We start from the raw sequence: 19,868 nt of genomic DNA, 5'->3' as shown, positions 1-19,868 counted from the left end.
TTATAATGTCTGTGTCGTCTGAGTTGTTTGTATCTATTGTGATATCATTGTCATTTATAATGACAGTTTTGTCTGTCATCTGTATGTATTTTGTCATCACTGTCATTTATAATGTCTGTGTCTATTGTGACATCATTTTCATTTCTAATGTCTATGTCGTCTTGTCGTCTGTGTCTATTTTGACATCATTGTTATTTATAATGTCAGTGTCGTCTCTGTCGTTTTTGTCGTCTTTTTCTATTGTGACATCATTTTCATTTATAATGTCTGTGTCTTCTTTATTGTGACATCATTTTCAATTATAATGTCTATGTTGTATTTGTCGTCTGTTTAATCTTTGTCTATTTTGGCATCATTGTCGTTTTTAATGTCTGTGTCGTCTGTGTCTATTTTGACATCATTTTCATATATAATATCTCTGTGGTCTGTGTCTTCTGTGTCTCTTGTGACATCATAGTCGTTTATAATGTCTGTGTCGTCTGTGTCTATTGTGACATTTTTGTCATTTATAATGTCTGTGTCGTCTGTGTCTATTGTGAAAACAATTTCATTTATAATGATGTGACGTCTGTGTTGTCTGTCTCGTCTGTGTCTATTGAGACATCATTTTCATTTATAATGTCTGTATCGTCGGTATCGTTTGTGTCTTTTGTAACATCATTGTCATTTATAATATTTGGGTTGTCTCTGTCGTCTGTTTCTATTTTGACGTCATTGTCATTTATAATATCTGTTTCGTCTTTTTCTATTGTGACATCATTGTCATTTATAATGTCTGTGTCGTATGTGTCATCTCTGTCGTCTGTGTCTATTGTGACATCATTGTCATTTATAATGACATTTTCGTCTGTGTCGTCTGTGTCAATTTTGACCTAAATCTCTTTTTTAATTTCTGTGTCGTCTGTGTTTATTGTGACATCATTGTCATTTATAATGTCTGTCGTCTTTGTCTATTTTGAAATCATTTTTATTTATAGTGTCTGTGTTGTCTGTGTCGTTTTTGTCGTCTTTTTCTGTTGTGACGTCATTGTCATTTATAATGTCTGTGTCCTCTTTGTTGTGACATCATTTTCACTTATAATATCTGTGTAGTCTTTGTCGTCTGTGTAATCTTTTTCTATTTATGCATCATTGTCATTTATAATGTCTGTGTCTTCTGTGTCGTCTGTGTCTATTGTGACATCATTGTCATTTATAATATCTCTGTGGTCTGTGTCGTCTGTGTATATTGTGACATTATAGTCATTTATAATGTCTGTGTCGTCTGTGTCATCTGGTCTATTGTGACATCGTTGTCATTTTTAACGTCTGTGTTGACTGTCTATTGTGACATCATTGTCATTTTTAATGTCTCTGTCGTCTGTGTACTTTATGACATCGTTTTAATTAATAATGTCTTTGTCGTCTGGGTCATCTGTGTCATATGTGTCACATTTACAATGTCTGTGTCATATGTGTCGTCTTTGACTATTGTGACATCACTGTCATTTATAAATTCTGTGTCGTCTATGTCAGCTGTGTCTATTGTGACATCTTTTTCATTTAGAATGTCTGTCTGTGTCTATTTTGACATCACTGTAATTTATAATATCTGTCTTCTAGATTTTGACATAATTTTCATGTATAATGTCTGAGTCTTCTGTATCTTCTGTATTTTTTTTAACATAATTGTCATTTATTATGTCTTTGTCATCTGTTTCTGTTGTGACATCATTGTCATTTATAAAGTCTGTCATCTGTGTCTATTGTGACATCATTGTCATTTATAATATCTGTGTCTTTTGTGTCTTTTGTGTCATTTGTGTCATCTGTGTCGTCTTTGTCTATTGTGAAATCATTTCCATTTATAAAGTCTATGTCGTCTCTGTCGTCTGTATCTATTGTTACATCATTGTAATTTATAATGTCTGTCAACTGTTTCTGTTGTGATATCATTGTCATTTATAATGTTTCTGTGTGTTCTGTGACCTCATTTTTATTTAGAATTACTGTCGTCTGTGTCGTCTCTATCGTCTGTATTGTCTGTGTCTATTGTGGAATCTTTGTCATTTATAATGTCTCTTTTGTCTGTGTCATCTCTGTCGTTTTTGTCTGTTGTGACGTCATTTTTATTTATAATGTCTGCATCGTATGTGTCGTCTATGAATATTGTGACATCATTTTCATTTATAATATCTGTGTCCTTTGGGTCGTCTGTGTCGTCTGTGTCTATTGTGACATCATTGTCATTTATAATATCTGTTGTCTGTGTCGTCTGTCTAGTCTTTGTCTATTGTGACATCATTGTAGTTTATAGTGTCTGTGTCGTCTGAGTCTATGTCTATTGTGACGTTATTGTCATTTATAATGTCTGTGTCTTCTGTGTCTATTGAGACATCTTTTTCATTTATAATGTCTTTGTCGTCTGTGTCTATTTTGATATCATTTTAATTTATAAAATCTGTGTCTATTGTGACATATTCTGTAGGGAAAAAATCAGAAGGGCTAAGGCTCAGCTAGAAATCAGATTGGCCAAGTCTGTGAAAGAGAACAAAATATCTTTCTACAAACATATACATAATAAAAGGAGGACTAGGGAGACCATACAGTCCCTATTGGACACAGAAGGAACAACAGTGACTGGGGATGAGGAAAAGGCTGAGGTACTTAATGCCTTCTTTGCCTCAGTCTTTATTTGTAAGGAGGGTCATTCCATCTGTGTACAAACCCAGGAGCTGGAGGAGCAGAATGAGGCTCCCGTGATCCAAGAGGAGGTGGTCAGAGCCTTGCTAGCCCGACTAGACACCCACAAGTCTATGGGGCCGGACGGGATTCACCCAAGGGTATTGAAGGAGCTGGCAGATGTGCTGGCCAAACCTCTTTCCATCATCTTCCAACAGTCCTGGCTGACTGGGGAAGTCCCACTGGACTGGAGGCTGGCTGATGTTGTGCCCATCTACAAGAAGGGTCGCAGGGAGGACCCAGGAAACTCCATTCCTGTCAGTCTGACCTCAGTGCCAGGGAAAGTCATGGAGCAGGTGATCTTGAGTGCTGTCATGAAGCACATGCAAGAGAACTGGGTGATCAGGTCCAGTCAACATGGGTTCACAAAAGGCAGGTCTTGCCAAACTAACCTGATTGCCTTCTATGACAAAGTGACTCGGCTGCTGGATGAGGGAAAGGCTGTGGATGTGGTCTTCCTGGACTTCAGTAAAGCCTTTGACACAGTTTCTCACAGCATTCTGCTTGAGAAACTGTCAGCCTCTGGCCTGGACAGGCGCACACTCTCCTGGATGGAAAACTGGTTGGCTGGCTGGGCCCAGAGAGTGGTGGTAAATGGTGTGAAATCCACCTGGAGGCCAGTGACAAGTGGGGTTCCCCAGGGCTCAGTGCTGGGTCCAGCCCTGTTCGATGTCTTTATCAATAACCTGGATGGAGGAATCGAGTGCACCCTTAGCAAGTTTGCGGACGACACTAAGCTGGGTGGAAGTGTCGATCTGCTGGAGGGTCGGGAGGCTCTGCAAAGGGATCTAAACAGGCTGGACCGCTGGGCAGAGTCCAATGGCATGAGGTTTAACAAGGCCAAGTGCCAGGTCCTGCACTTGGGGCACAACAACCCTATGCAGTGCTACAGACTAGGAGAAGTCTGTCTAGAAAGCTGCCTAGAGGAGAGGGACCTGGGCGTGTTTGTTGACAGCGACTGAACATGAGTCAGCAGTGTGCCCAGGTGGCCAAGAAGGCCAATGGCATCTTGGCTTGTATCAGAAACAGCATAACCAGCAGGTCCAGGGAGGTTTTTCTCCCTCTGGACTCGGCACTGGTGAGACCGCTCCTCGAATACTGTGTTCAGTTCTGGGCCCCTCACCACAAGAAGGATGTTGAGGCTCTGGAGCGAGTCCAGAGAAAAGCAACAAAGCTGGTGAAGGGGCTGGAGAGCAGGTCTTACGAGGAGCGGCTGAAAGAGCAGGGGTTGTTTAGCCTGGAGAAGAGGACGCTGAGGGGAGGCCGCATTGCTCTCTCCAACTCCCTGAAAGGAGGTTGTAGAGAGGAGGGTGCTGGTCTCTTCTTCCAAGTGACAGGGGACAGGACAAGAAGGAATGGCCTCAAGCTCAGCCAGGGGAGATTTAAGCTGGGCATTAGGAAAAAGTTCTTCACAGAAAGGGTCATTGTTCCCTGGCAGAGGCTGCCCAGGGAGGTGGTTGAGTCACCTTCCCTGGAGGTGTTTAGGGCACGGGTGGACGAGGTGCTAAGAGGCATGGTATAGTGTTTGATAGGAATGGTTGGACTCGATGATCCGGTGGGTCTCTTCCAACCTGGTTATTCTATGATTCTATGATCATTGTTACTTATAACGCCTGTATCATCTGTATCGTCTGAGCGTGTTGTTAAATAAATGTCACTTATAATGTCTGTGTCTATTGTGATATCTTTGTCATTTATAATGTCTTTGTCGTCTGAGTCTATTTTGATATAATTGTCATTTTTTATGTCTGTGTCGTCTGTGTCATCTTTGAACTTCTGTGTCATCTCTGGAATCTGTGTTTATGGTGATATCATTGTCATTTAAATAGTCTGTGTCATCTTTATCGTCTGTGTCAACTGTAACATCATTTTCATTTATAATGTCTGTTTTGCCTGTGTCTATTGTAACATCATAGCTATTTATAAAGTCTTTGTCATCTGTGTCTAATAGTAACATCATTGACAATTATAATGTCTGTGTCGTATGTGTCGTCTCTGTCTATTGTGACATCATTGTCATTTATAATGTCTGTGTCTTCTGTGTCTATTTTGACATCATTTTAATTATTAATGTCTGTGTCATCAGTTTCTATATTTACATCATTGTTATTTATTATGTCTGTGTCGTCTGTGGCATCTGCGTCTATTGTGACATTATTTTCATTCACAATGTCAGTGTCATCTGTGTCATCTGCATCTATTGTGACATCATTGTCACTTATAATGCCTGTGTCGTCGGTGTCTATTGTGACATCATTTTCATTATTAATGTCTTTGTCGTCTGTGTATGTTGTAACATCATTCTCATTTATAATGTCTGTGTCTATAGTGACATCATAGTCATGTATAGTTTCTGTGTCGTCATTGTCTGTTGTGACATCATTGTCATTTATAATGTCTGTGTCGTATGTGTCGTTTTTGTCTATTGTGACATTGTTGTCATTTAAAATATCTCTGTCGTCTCTGTCTATTGTGAAATCATTGTCATTTATAATGTCTGTGTCGTCTTTTATGTATCTGTCTGTTGTGACATCACTGTAATATATAATGTCTGTCGTCTGTATCGTCTGTTTGTATTGTGACATCATTTTCATTTTTAATATCTGTGTAGTCAGTGTCTATTGTGACATCGTTGTCATTTATAATATCTGTCTTCTATGTCGTCTGTGTCTATTGTGACATAATTTTCATTTATAAATCTGTGTAGTTGTTGTCGTCTGTGTCTATTTTGACATCATTTTCATTTGTAATGACTGTGTCATTTGTGTCATCTGTGTCTAATGTGACATCATTATCATTTATATTGTCTGTGTTGTCTGTGTAATCATTTTCATTTATAAAGTCTGTTTGGTCTGTGTTTTGTTACATCATTGTCATTTATAATGTCTTTGTCGTCTATGTCTTCTGTGTTTATTGTGACAAAATTTTAATTTATAAAGTCTCTGTCTTCTGTGGCTTTTGTGACATCACTGTCATTTCAATGTCTGTGTAGTCTCTGTCATCTGTGTATGTTGTGACATCATTGTCATTTATAATGTCTGTGTCTTCTGTGTAATCATTGTCATTTATAATGTCTGTGTCGTTTGTGTTGTCTGTGTGTATTGTGACATCTTTGTAATTTATAATGCCTGTGTCGTCTGTGTCATCTGTGTCTATTGTGACATCATTGTCATTTATAATGTCCGTGTCGCCTGTGTCATCTTTGTATATTGTGAACATCATTGTCATTTACAATATCTGTGTCGTCTGTTTTCTGTGTGCTCTGTATCCTCTGTGACGTCTGTGTCAATTCTGACATCATTGTCATTTTAATGTCTGTGTTGTCTGTGTCATCTGTGTATATTGTGACATCATTTTGATTTATAATGTCTGTGTCGTCTGTGTAATCATTGTCATTTATAATGTCTGTGTCATCTTTGTCGTCTTTGTCTATTGTGACATCATTGTCACTTATGTCTGTGTCGTTTGTGTCGTCCGTGTGTATTGTGACATCTTTGTAATTTGTAATGCCTGTGTCGTCTGTGTCATCTGTGTATATTGTGAACATCATTGTCATTTATAATATCTGTGTCGTCTGTCTTCTGTGTGGTCTGTATCCTCTGTGACGTCTGTGTCAATTGTGACATCATTGTCATTTATAATGTCTGTGTCGTCTGTGTCTGTTGTGACTTCATTGTGATTTTTTATGTCTGTTTCATCTGTGTCATCTCTATCGGTGTTGTTGTCTGTGTTGCTTGTGTCTACTGTGACATCTTTGTAATTTATACTGTCTGTGTCGTCTGAGTCTATTTTGACATCATTGTAATTTATAATGTCTGTGTCGTCTGTGTCATCTGTATCTATAATGACATCATTTTAATTTATAATGTCTGTGTCATCCGTGTCGTCTCTATCGTCTATGTCTATTGGAATTAATTTTATTAGTAATGTCTGTGTTGTCTGTGTCATCTGTGATTATTGCAACATCATTGTATTACATGTCTGTGTCCTCTATGTCGTCTGTGTTGTCTGTGTCTATTGTTACACCATTGTCGTTTATAATGCTTGTGTCGTCGTTTCATCTGTGTCTATTGTGACATCTTTGTCATTTATAATGTCTGTGTCGTCTGTGTTTCTGGGTCTATTGTTTAATCCTTCTCATTGATAATTTGTGTCTTCTGTGTCGTCTGTGTCATCTTTGTATATTGTGACATAATTGTCAGCTATAATATCCGTTTCATCTGTGTCAGTTGTGACATCAATGTCATTTTTAATGTCTGTGTCGTCTGTGTCGTCTGTGTAGTCTTTTTCTTCTGTGTCTATGGTGACATCATTGTCAATTATATTGTCTGTGTCGTCTTTGTCATCTGTGTTGTCTGTGTCTATTGTGACATCATTGTCATAATAATGTCAGTGTCTTCTGTCCTGTCTCTTGTCTGCATCTATTGTGACATCGATATCATTTATAATGTCTGTGTCGTCTGTGTTGTCTGTGTATATTGTGACATCATTGTCATATAATATCTGTCATCTGTGTCTTCTGTGTAATGTGACAACTTTGTCTTTTTTAATGTCTTTGTCATCTGTTTCATCTCTGTATATTGTGTCATCATTGTCATTTTTAATGTCTGTTTCGTCTGTGTCTAGCGTGACATCATTGTCGCATATAATGTCGGTGTCTTCTGTGTCAATTGTGACATCATTGTCGATTTTAATGTCTGTGTCGTCAGTGTCTATTGTGACTTTTTTTATTTTTTGATGCCTATGTCTTCTGTGTTGTCTGTGTCTATTTTGGCATTATTGTCATTTATAATATCTGTGTCGTTTGTGTCATCTATTTATATTGTGACATCATTGTCATTTTAATGACTGTGTTGTATGTGTCTTTTGTGAAATCCTTGTCATTTATAATGTCTTTGTCGCCTGTGTCGTCCTTGTGTTTTGAGACATAATTGTCATTTACATTGTCTGTGTCTTTTGTGTCGTCTCTATCGTCGTTGTCGTATGTGTCGTCTGTGTCTTTTGTGATATCATTGTCATTTATAATATTTGCGTCATCTGTGTCTATAGTGACATCAGTGTCATTTATAATGTTTTTGATAGGAATGGTTGGACTCGATGATCCGGTGGGTCTCTTCCAACCTGGTTATTCTATGATTCTATGATTCTATGATTCTGTGTCATCTGTGTCGTCTGTGTATATTCTGAACTTCCTTGTCATTTATTATATCTGTGTGGTCTGTGTCGTCTGTGTCCATTGTGACATCATTGTCATTTATGATGTCTGTGTCGTCTGTGTCTATTGTGACATCATTGTCGATTTTAATGTCTGTGTCGTCAGTGTCTATTGTGACTTTTTTTATTTTTTGATGCCTATGTCTTCTGTGTTGTCTGTGTCTATTTTGGCATTATTGTCATTTATAATATCTGTGTCGTTTGTGTCATCTATTTATATTGTGACATCATTGTCATTTTAATGACTGTGTTGTATGTGTCTTTTGTGAAATCCTTGTCATTTATAATGTCTTTGTCGCCTGTGTCGTCCTTGTGTTTTGAGACATAATTGTCATTTACATTGTCTGTGTCTTTTGTGTCGTCTCTATCGTCGTTGTCGTATGTGTCGTCTGTGTCTTTTGTGATATCATTGTCATTTATAATATTTGCGTCATCTGTGTCTATAGTGACATCAGTGTCATTTATAATGTTTTTGATAGGAATGGTTGGACTCGATGATCCGGTGGGTCTCTTCCAACCTGGTTATTCTATGATTCTATGATTCTATGATTCTGTGTCATCTGTGTCGTCTGTGTATATTCTGAACTTCCTTGTCATTTATTATATCTGTGTGGTCTGTGTCGTCTGTGTCCATTGTGACATCATTGTCATTTATGATGTCTGTGTCGTCTGTGTCTATTGTGACATCACTGTCTTTTATAATGTCTTTGTCGTCTGTGTCATCTGTGTTTTCTGTGTCTATTGTGACATCATTTTAATTTATAATGTCTGTGTCGTCTGTGTAGTCTGTGTCGTTGTCTTTTTTGGAATCATTCTCTTTTATAATGTCTGTGTCGTCTGTGTCTATTCTGATATTATTGTCATTTTTATTGTCTGTGTCATCTGTTTCTAATGTAACGTCATTGTCTTTTATAATGTCTGTGTGATCTGTGTCGTCTGCGTCTATTATGACATCATCGTAATTTCTAAAGTCTGTGTAGTCTGTGTCTATTGTGACATCATTGCCATTTATAGTTTCTGAGGTCTCTGTCGTCTGTTTATTGTGACATCATTGTCGTTAATAAAGTCTCTGTCGTCTTTGTATTCTGTGTCATCTCTATCTATTGTGACATCATTTTCCTTTATGACTCTCATCGGTGTCTATTGTAACATCATTGTAATTTATAAAGTCTGTGTCATCTGTTTCTCCTGTGACATCATTGTCATTTATAGTATATGTATCATGTGTCTCATGTGACATCATTGTCGTTAACGATGTGTCGTCTATGTCGTCTATGTTTATTGTGACATCATTGTCATTTATAATGTCTGTGTCTTCTGTGTCTATTAGAACATCATTTTCATTTATAAAGTCTATGTCAACTGTATCGTCTGTGTCTATTGTGACATAATTTTCATTTATAATGTCTGTGTCGTCTGTGTCTGTTGTGTCTATTGTGACATCATTGTCATTTATAATGTCTTTTTCTTCTCTGTCGTCTGTGTACGTTGAGACATTATTGTCATTTAAAAAGTCTCTGTTGTCTGTGTCTATTGTGACATCTTCGTTATTTATAATGTCTGTGTCGTCTGTGTTTCTGTGTCTGTTAAGACATCATAGATATTTATAATGCCTGTGTCATCTGCGTCGTCTGTGTCTATTGTGGCATCATTGTCAATAATAATATCTCTGTCGTCTGTGTCATCGGTGTCTATTATGACATCTTTGACATTTACAATATCCATGTCATCTGTGTATATTGTGACATTATTGTCTTTTTAAATATTTTTGTCTTCTGTTTTGACTTAAGTGTAATATATAATGACTGTTTAATCTGTGTCATCTGTGTCTATTGTGATACCATTGTCATTTATACTATCTGTGTCGTCTGTATCCTCTTTGTCCTCTGTGTTTTCTGTGTCAATTGTGACATCACTTTCACTTATCATGTCTGTGTCATCTGTGTTGTCTTAGTCGTCTATGTCTATCGTGACATCATTTTCATTTATAACATCTGTGTCGTCTGTGTCGTCTGTTTCCTCTATGTCTTCTGTGTCATCTCTTGTCTGTATCTTTTGTGGTATCACTGTTTATTAACATGTCTCTGTCGTCTGTGTCTCTGGTGACTTGAGTGTCATTTATAACGTCTCTGTCGTCTCAGTCGTCTGTGTCATGTCTCGTCTGTGTCTTTTGTGACATGACTTTTATTTATAATGCCTCTGTCGTCTGTGTCATCTGTGTCGTCTGTGTCTGTTGTGACATCATTTTCATTTATAATATCTGTGTATTCTACGTCATCTATGTCTTCTGAGTCTATTTTGACTTCATTATTATTTATAATGTCTGTGTCGTCTGTGCCGTCTATTTCTATAGTGACTTCTTTGACTTTTATAATGTCTGTGTTGTCTGTATTGTCTGTGTCATCTATATCTTTTGTGTTATCATTGTCTTTAATAATATCTGTGTCGTCTGTGTCATCTGGGTTGTCTGTTCTATAGTGACATAATTTTCATTTATTATTTCTGTGTCGTCTGTGTCTGTTATGATATGATTGTCATTTTTAACGTCTGTCGCCTGTGTCATCTGTGTCAACTGCGATATTGTCATTTATAATATTGTCGTATGTGTCGTCTATTTCTATTGTGACATCATTGTCATTTATAATTTCTGTCGTCTGTGTTTTCTGTGTCTATTGTAAAATCAGTGTCATTTATAATGTCAGTGTTGTCTGTGTCTATTGTGTCTATTGTGACGTCATTTTCGTTTATAATTTCTGTCGACAGTGTTGTCTGTGTCTCTTCTGTCATCATTTTTTTTTATAATGTCTGTGTCGTCTGTCATTTGTGTCTATTTTGACCTCATAGTCATTTATAATATCTGTGTCTTCTGTGTCATCTGTGTGTATTGTGACATCTTTGTCATTTATATTGTCTTTGTCCTCTGTGTCTATTGTGACATCAGTGTCATTTATAATGGATGTGTTGTCTGTGTCTATTGTGAAATCATTGTCAGTTATAATGTCTGTGTCGTCTGAGTCTCTTGTGACATCATTATCATTTATAAAGTCTGCGTCGTCTGTCGTCTATGTCGTCTCTGTCATCTGTGTTTATTTTGACATCATTGTCCTTTATAATATTAGTGTCGTCTGTGTCGTCTTTTCTATTGTGACATAATTATCATTTATAATGGATGTGTTGTCTGTGTCTATTATGGAACCATTGTAATTTATATTTTCTGTGTCGTCTCTGTCGTCTGTGTCCTCTCTGTCTATTGTGAATTCATTGTCATTTACAATGTCTGTCTTCAGTGTTGTCTGTGTCTAGTTTGACATCATTGATATTTATAATGTCTTAGTCGTCTGTGTCATTTCTGTCATCTGTGTCGTCAGTGTCTATGGTAACATAATTGTCATATATAATGTCTACGTCATCTCTGTCGTCTGTGTCTATTTTTATAGCATTGTCATTTATGTCTGTGTCGTCTCTTTATATTGTGACAACATTTTCATTTATAATGTGTGTCTTCTGTGTCGTCTGTTTGTATTTTGAAATAATTTTCATGTATAATGTCAGTGTCATCTTTGTCTACTGTGACATCATTGTCATTTTTAATGTCTGTGTGTTCTGTGTCGTCTGTGTCTTTTATGAAATGATTGTAATTTATCATGTCTGGGTAGTCTGTGTCGTCTGTGCCTATTGTGATATAATTGTCATGTATAATACCTTGTCGTCTGTGTCGTTTGTGTCTATTGTGACATCGTTTTCATTTATAATGTCTGTGTGGTCTGTGTCGTCTTTGTCTATTGTGACATCGATGTTATTTATAATGTCTGTATCATCTGTGTCATCTGTGATATCATTTTCAATTACTGTGTCATCTGTCATCTCTGTTTATTGTGACATCATTGCCATTTAATATCTGTGTTCTCTGTGTCGTCTGTTATTTCTGTGCCTATTGTGAAATCACTGTCATTTACAAAGTCTGTCTTGTCTGTGTCATCTGTGTATATTGTCACATCATTGTCATTTATAATGTCTTTGTTGTCTGTGTCTATTGTGATGTCATTTTCATTCATAATGTCTGTGTTGTCTGAGTCATCTGTGTCTATTGTGACATCGATGTCATTAATAATATCTGTGTCGTCTGTGTCTCTTGTGACATCATTTTCTTTTATAATATCCGTGTGGTCTGTGTCTATTGTGTCAACATTGTCATTTATAATGTCTGTGTCGTCTGTATCTTTTGTGATATCATTGACATTTATAATGTATTTTTTCATCTGTGTCATCTGTGTCATCTTTGTCTATTGTGATATCATTGCCATTAATAATGTCTGTGTCGTCTGAGTCATCTGTGTCCTCTGAGTCATCTGTGTCTATTGTGAAAACATTTTCATTCATAATGTGTGTGTCATCTGTGTCTATTTTGACATCATAATCATTTATAAAGTCTGTGTCTTCTGGGTCGTCTGTGTATTCTTTTTCTATTGTGATGTCATTTTTAATTATAATGTTGGTGTCTCCTGTGTCCTCTGTAAAGTCTGGGTCGTCTGTGACCTCTGTGTCTATTGTGAAATCATTGTCATTGGTATTCTCTGTGTTGTCTGTGTCTATTGTGACATTATTGTCATTGATAATGTCTGTGTCATCTGTGTCTATTTTGCTATCATTGTCATTTATAACGCCTGTGTCGTCTGTGTCTATTGTAAAATCATTGTCATTTATAATGTCTGTGTCGTCTGTGTCTATTGTAACACCATTGTCATTTATAATATCTGTGTCATCTATGTCGTCTGTGTCTATTGTGACATAATTTTCATTTATAAAGTCTGTGTAGTCGTTGTTGTCTGTGTCTATTTTGACATCATTGTCATTTGTAATGACTGGTTCATCTGTGTCATCTGTGTCTATTGTGACATCATTGTCATTTATAATATCTGTGTCTTCTATGTCGTCTGTGTCTATTGTGACATAATTTTCATTTATAAAGTCTGTGTAGTCGTTGTTGTCTGTGTCTATTTTGACATCATTGTCATTTGTAATGACTGGTTCGTCTGTGTCATCTGTGTCTATTGTGACATCATTGTCATTTATATTGTCTGTGTCGTCTGTGTAATCATTTTCATTTATAAAGTCTTTGTTGTCTGAGTTTTGTGACATCATTGTCTTTTATAATGTCTTTTTCGTCTATGTTGTCTGTTTTTATTGTGACATAATTTTAATTTATAAGGTCTCTGTCATCTGTGGCTTTTGTGACATCATTGTCATTTCAGTGTCTGTGTAGTCTGTGTCATCTATATCTATTGTGACATCATTGTCATTTATAATGTCTGTGTCTATTGTGACATCATTGTCATCTATGTCTGTCTCGTTTGTGTCGTCTGTGTGTATTGTGACATCATTTTGATTTATAATGTCTGTGTCGTCTGTGTAAGCATTGTCATTTATAATGTCTGTGTCATCTTTGTCGTCTGTGTCTATTGTGACATCATTGTCACTTATGTCTGTGTCGTTTTTTGTCGTCCGTTTGTATTGTGACATCTTTGTAATTTATAATGCCTGTGTCATCTGTGTATATTGTGAACATCATTGTCATTTATAATATCTGTGTCGTCTGTCTTCTGTGTGGTCTGTATCCTCTGTGACGTCTGTGTCAATTGTGACATCATTGTCATTTCTAAAGTCTGTCTTCTGAGTTGTCTGTGTCTATTGTGACATAATTGTCATTAAAAATATCTGTTTCGTCTGTGTTGACAGTGTTTATTGTGACATCACTGTTATTTATAATGTCTGTGTTGTCTTTGCTATCTGTGTCATCTGTGTCTATTGTGACATAATTTTCATTTATTATATCTGTGTCGTATGTCGTCTGTGTCTATTGTTTCATCATTGTCATTTATAAAGTCTGTGTCGTCTGTGTCATCTGTGACTATAGTGATACCATTGTCATTTGTAGTATCTGTGTCTTCTGTGTGGTCTGTGTGGTCTGTGTCTATTTTGACAACATTGACATTTATAATGTATGTGTCAGCTGCGTTGTCTGTGTCGATTGTGACATCATTGTCTTTTATAATGTCTTTGTCATCTGTGTCGTCTGTGTCTATTGTGAAATAATTGTCATTTATCACATCTTTGTCATCTGTGTGTATAGTGAAATCATTGTCATTTATAATGTCTGTGTCGTCGTGTGTCTATTTTGATATCATTGTAATTTATACTGTCTGTGTCATTTGTGTCTATTGTGACATCATTGTAATTTATAATGTCTTTGTAGTCTGTGTCTATTGTGACATCATTGTCATTTATAATGTCTGTGTTGTCTATGTCTTCTGTGTCCATTGTGACATCAATGTCATTTATAATGTCTGTGACTTCTGTGTCTATGTCGTCAGTGTCTATGGTGACAGCAGTGTCAATTATAATTTCTGTGTCGTCTGTGTCTACTCTGAAATCATTTGTATTTATGTCTGTGTCATCTATGTCTATTGTGATATCATTGTCATGTATAATGTCTATGTCATCTGTTTCATTGTTAAAAAATTGTCATTTATAATATCTGTGTCGTCTGTGTCATCTGTGGCTATTGTGACTTAATTGTCAATTTTAGTGTCTGTGTAGTCAGTGACGTCTGTGCCTATTATGACATCATGTAGTTTATAATGTCTGTGTCGTCTGTGTCTTTTGTGCCATCATTGTCATTTATAATGTCTGTGTTTTCTGTCGTCTGTGTCTATCTTGACATCATTTTCATTTATAATGTATGTGCCGTCTGTGTCGTCTGTATCTATTGTGACATCATTGTCATATATAATGTCTGTGTCGTATGTGTCTATTCTGACACCATTGTCATTTATAAAGACTGTATCCTCTGTGTCTATTGTGACATAATTGTCATTTATAAATTTTTTTTGTCTGTGTCTATTGTTACATCATTACCATTTGTAATGTCTGTGTCATCTCTGTCATCTTTCGTCTGTCTATTGTGACATCATTGTCGTTTATAATGTATGTGTCGTCTGTGTCTATTGTGACATCATTTTCTTTAATAATGTCTTTTTTGCATATATCATCTCTGTCCTCTGTGTTGTCTGTCATCTGTTTCATCTCTCGTCTGTGTCTATTGTGACATCATTTTCATTTATAATGTCTGTGTCGTCTGTGTCGTTAGTTCCTATTGTGAAATCTTTGTCATAAATTATGTCTCTGTCGTCTGTGTATTCTGTCATTTTTGTCTATTGTGACATCATTGTCATTTATAATGTCTTTGTCTGTGTATTGTGTCATCAGTGTCTATTTTGACAGCATTGTCATTTATATCTGTCATCTGTTTCTATTGTGACATCATTGTCTTTATCATGTCTTTGTCGTCTGTGTCCTATGTGTCGTCTATGTAGTCTGTGTCGTCTGTGTCTATTGTGACATCATTGTCATTTATAATGTCTGTGTCTTCAGTTTCTTTTGTGACATCATTGTAATTTATATCTGTGTTGCCTGTGTCAATTGTGACATCATTGACATTTATAATGTCTGTGTCATCTGTGTCGTCTGTGTCATCTGTGTTTTCTGTGTCTATTGTGACATCATTGTCATATATAATGTCTTTGTCGTCTGTGTCGTCTGCATCAGCAGTGTATATTGTGATATCATTGTCATAAATAATGCCTGTGTTGTCTTTGTTGTCTGTTTTGTCTGTGTCGTTTGTGTCGTCTGTGTATATTGTCACATCATTTTCATTTATAATATCTTGTTGTATGTGTCGTCAACATCCTCTGTTTCTTCTGTTTCTTTTTTGACCTCATTGTCATTTATAACATCTGTGTCGTCTGTCTCGTCTGCCTTTCTTTGCCCGACTTTGCCATTCTCCGCCCGTCTTTGCCCTTCTCCAATGCTCTCCACAATTCTCCGCCCGTCTTTGCCCTTGTCAGCCTGTCTTTGCCCTTCTCCGCCCGTCTTTACCCTTCTCCGCCCGTCTTTACCCTTCTCCACCTATCTTTGCCCTTCTCCTCCCATCTTTGCCACTCTCAGCACTTCTTTGCCTTTCTCTGACCGACTTTGCCTTTCTCCAACCATCTTTGCCATTCTCCGGTACTCTCCGCAATTCTCCACCCGTCTTTGCCCTTCTCCACCTATCTTTGCAATTGTCAGCCCTTCTTAGACGTTGTCCACCCGTCTTATCACTTGTGTACCCGTCTTTGCCTTTGTCCACCCATCTTGGCAATTGTCCGTTTCTTTGCACTTCTGCGCCCGTCTTTGATCTTCTCCTCCCGTCTTTGTCATTCTCCGCCCGTCTTTGCACTTCTCTGCCCATCTTTGTGCTTTTTTGCCCGTCTTTGCTCCTCTCCGCCCATCTTGGCATTTCTTCATCCATCTTTGCATATCTCCGCCCGTCTTTGCACTTGTCCCACTGTCTATGCACTTCCCTGCCCGTCTTTGCCCTTCTCCGCCCGTCTTTGCCCTTCTCCGCTCCTCTTTGCCCTTGTCCGCTCCTCTTTGCGCTTCTCCGCCCGTCTTTGCGCTTCTCCGCCCGTCTTTGCGCTTCTCCGCCCGTCTTTGCGCTTCTCCGCCCGTCTTTGCGCTTCTCCGCCCGTCTTTGCGCTTCTCCGCCCGTCTTTGCGCTTCTCCGCCTCTTTTTGCCCTTGTCCGTCCGTCTTTGCCCTTCTCCGCCCATCTTTGCACTTGTGCGCCCGTCTTTGCCTTTGTCCGCCTTCCTTTGCAATTGTCCGCCTGTCTTTACTCCTCTTCGTCCGTCTTTGCCCTTCTCCGCCCGTCTTTGCTCTTCTCCGCCCCTCTTTGCCATTCACCGGTACTCTCCACAATTCTCCGACCGTCTTTGCCCTTCTCTGCCCGTCTTTGCCCTTCTCCGCCCGTCTTTGCCCTTCTCCGCCCGTCTTTGCCCTTCTCCGCCCGTCTTTGCCCTTCTCCGCCCGTCTTTGCCCTTCTCCGCCCGTCTTTGCCCTTCTCCGCCCGTCTTTGCCCTTCTCTGCCCGTCTTTGCCCTCCTAGCTCACGTCTTTGCCTTCCTTTGCCCATCATTTCCCTCGTCTGCCCGTATTTGCCTTCTCCGCCCATGTTTGCCCTTCTCCGTCTGTCTGTGCCAATCTTCGGGATTCTCCATCCTTTTTCGTCCGTCTTTGCCCTTCTCCGTTGTTCTCAGCACTTCTCCGCCCGTCTTTGCCATTCTCCGCCCGTCTTTGCCATTCTCCGCCCATCTTTGCCATTCTCCGCCCGTCTTTGCCATTCTCCGCCCGTCTTTGCCATTCTCCGCCCGTCTTTGCACTTGTGAGCCCGTCTTTGCCCTTCTGTGCCTGTCTTTGCTCTTCTTGGCACGTCTTTGCACTTCTCTGCCCGTCCTTGCATTCTCCACACTTGTTTGCCCTTCTCCGGCTGTCTTTGCCCTTCTCCGCATGTCTTCGCTCTTCTCTGACTCACTTTGTGCTTCTCCACCCGTCATTGCTTGTCTTTGCACTTCTCTGCCCGTCTTTGCATTCTCCGCACTTGTTTGCACTTCTCCGCCCGTCTGTGCCCTTCTCTGCCCGTCTTTGTCCCTCTCCGACATTCTTTGCCCTTGTCCGCCCGTCTTTGCCCTTGTCCGCCCGTCTTTGCCCTTGTCCGCCCGTCTTTGCCCTTGTCCGCCCGTCTTTGCTCTTGTCCGCCCGTCTTTGCCCTTGTCTGCCCGTCTTTGCTCTTCTCCGCCCGTCTTTCCCCTTCTCCGCCCGTCTTTCCCCTTCTCCGCCCGTCTTTCCCCTTCTCCGCCCGTCTTTCCCCTTCTCTGCCCGTTTTTCCCCTTCTCCGCCTGTCTTTCCCCTTCTCCGCCCGTCTTTGCCACTCTCCGGACGTCTTTTCCACTCTCCTCACTTCTTTGCCACTCTCCTCACTTCTTTGCCACTCTCTGCCCGTCTTTCATTTGTGAGCCCATCTTTGCCCTTCTGCACCCGTCTTTGCACTTCTCCGCTCGTCTTTGCCCTTCTCCCCCCATCTTCGTTCTTGTCCGCATGTTTTTGCCCTTGTCCGACCGTCTTTGCCCTTCTCCACCTATCTTTGCACTTGTCAGCCCTTCTTAGCCGTTGTCCATCCGTCTTATCACTTGTGCAACCGTCTTTGCCTTTGTCCGACCGTCTTGGCAATTGTCCGCCTTTCTTTGCCCTTCTCCGCCCTTCTCGGCCCGTCTTTGCCCTTCTCCGCCTCTCTTTGCCCTTCTCCGTTATTCACCACACTTCTCTGCCCGTTTTAGCCCTTCTCCGCTCGTCTTTGCCCTTCTCTGCCGGTCTTTACCCTTTTCCGTACGTCAATGCTCTTCTCCGCCCGACTTAGAGTTTCTCCGCCAGTCTTTGCACTTCTGACCGTCTTTTTTCCCATCTTTGCTCTTCTCCGATATTCTCCACTCTTCTCTGCCCGTCTTTGCCCTTCTACCCTTTTCTTTGCCCAACTTTGTCCTTCTCCAATATTCTCTGCCCTTCTCCACCTGTCTTTGCCCTTCTCCACCCATCTTTTCCACTCTCTGCCTTTCTTTGCCCTTCTCCACCCGTCTTTGCCCTTCTCCACCCGTCTTCGACCATCTTTGTACTTTTCCGATATTCTCCACACTTCTCTGCCCGTCTTTGCCCTTCTGCCCTCATGTTTTCCCATCTCCGCCCGTCTTTGCCCTTCTCCGATATTCTCCACATTTCTCCGCCCACTTTTGCCCTTCTCTGCCCTTCCTTGCCCTTCTCCATCCTACTTTGCCCTTCTCCGCCCGTCTTTGCCCTTCTTTGCACTTCTCCAGTATCCTCCGCACCTCTCCACCCGTCTTTGCCCTTCTCCGCCCGTCTTTTCCCATCTTTGCGCTTCTCCGATTTCCTCCACACTTCTCCACCCATCTTTGCCCTTCTCCCATCCTGTTTTCTCTGCTCCGCCTGCCTTTGCCCTTCTCCGCCCGTCTTTGCCCTTCTCCTCCCGTCTTTGCCCTTCTCCTCCCGTCTTCGCCCTTCTCCACCCGTCTTGGCCATTCTCCGCCCGTCTTGGCCATTCTCCGCCCGTCTTGGCCATTCTCCAATATTCTCCACCCTTCTCTGTCCGTTTTTGCCCTTATCCCCTTATGTTTTCCCTTCTCCGCCCGTCCTTGCCCTTCTCCGCCCGTCCTTGCCCTTCTCCGCCCGTCCTTGCCCTTCTCCGATATTATCCACCCTTCTCCGCCCTTCTTTGCCCTTGTCCACCCCTCTTTGCCCTTGTCCGCCCCTCTTTGCCCTTGTCCGCCCCTCTTTGCCCTTCTCCGCCCCTCTTTGCCCTTCTCCGCCCCTCTTTGCCCTTCTCCGCCCCTCTTTGCCCTTCTCCGCCCCTCTTTGCCCTTCTCCGCCCCTCTTTGCCCTTCTCCGCCCCTCTTTGCCCTTCTCCGATATTCTCTGCCCTTCTTCGCCCCTCTTTGCCCTTCTCCGATATTCTCTGCCCTTCTTCGCCCCTCTTTGCCCTTCTCCGCCCCTCTTTGCCCTTCTCCACCCCTCTTTGCTTCTTTTGAACTTTTCCAATAATCTCCGCCCTTCTCCGCCCGTCCTTGCCCTTCTCCGCCTGTCCTTGCCCTTCTCCTCCTCTCTTTGCCCTACTTTGATATTCTCCGTCCTTCTCCTCCCATCTTTGCCCTTCTCAGCCCGCCTTTCCCCTTTTCCTCCCATGTTTGCACTGCTTTGCACTTCTCCGATATTATCCGCCCGTCTTTGCTCTTCTCCGCCCGTCTTTGCCCTTCTCCGCCCGTCTTTGCCCTTCTTTGCACTTGTCCGATGTTCTCCTCCCTTCTCCACCCGTCTTTGCCCTTCTTTGCCCTTTTCTTAACTTCTCTGCCCAGCTTTGCCTTTCTCCACACTTCTTTGCCCTTCTCTGCCCGTCTTAGGCCTTCTCCGCCCGTCGTTGTCTTTCTTTGCATTTCTCCAATATTCTCCGCCCGTCTTTGCCCTTCTCCGCCCGTCTCCGCCCTTCTCCGCCTGT

This window comes from Phaenicophaeus curvirostris, chromosome 19 (genome assembly GCF_032191515.1).
Source record: "Phaenicophaeus curvirostris isolate KB17595 chromosome 19, BPBGC_Pcur_1.0, whole genome shotgun sequence".
NCBI classification, from domain to species: domain Eukaryota; kingdom Metazoa; phylum Chordata; class Aves; order Cuculiformes; family Cuculidae; genus Phaenicophaeus; species Phaenicophaeus curvirostris.
The sequence above is the reverse complement of the archived record's forward strand: the minus strand, read 5'-3'. Positions refer to the sequence as shown.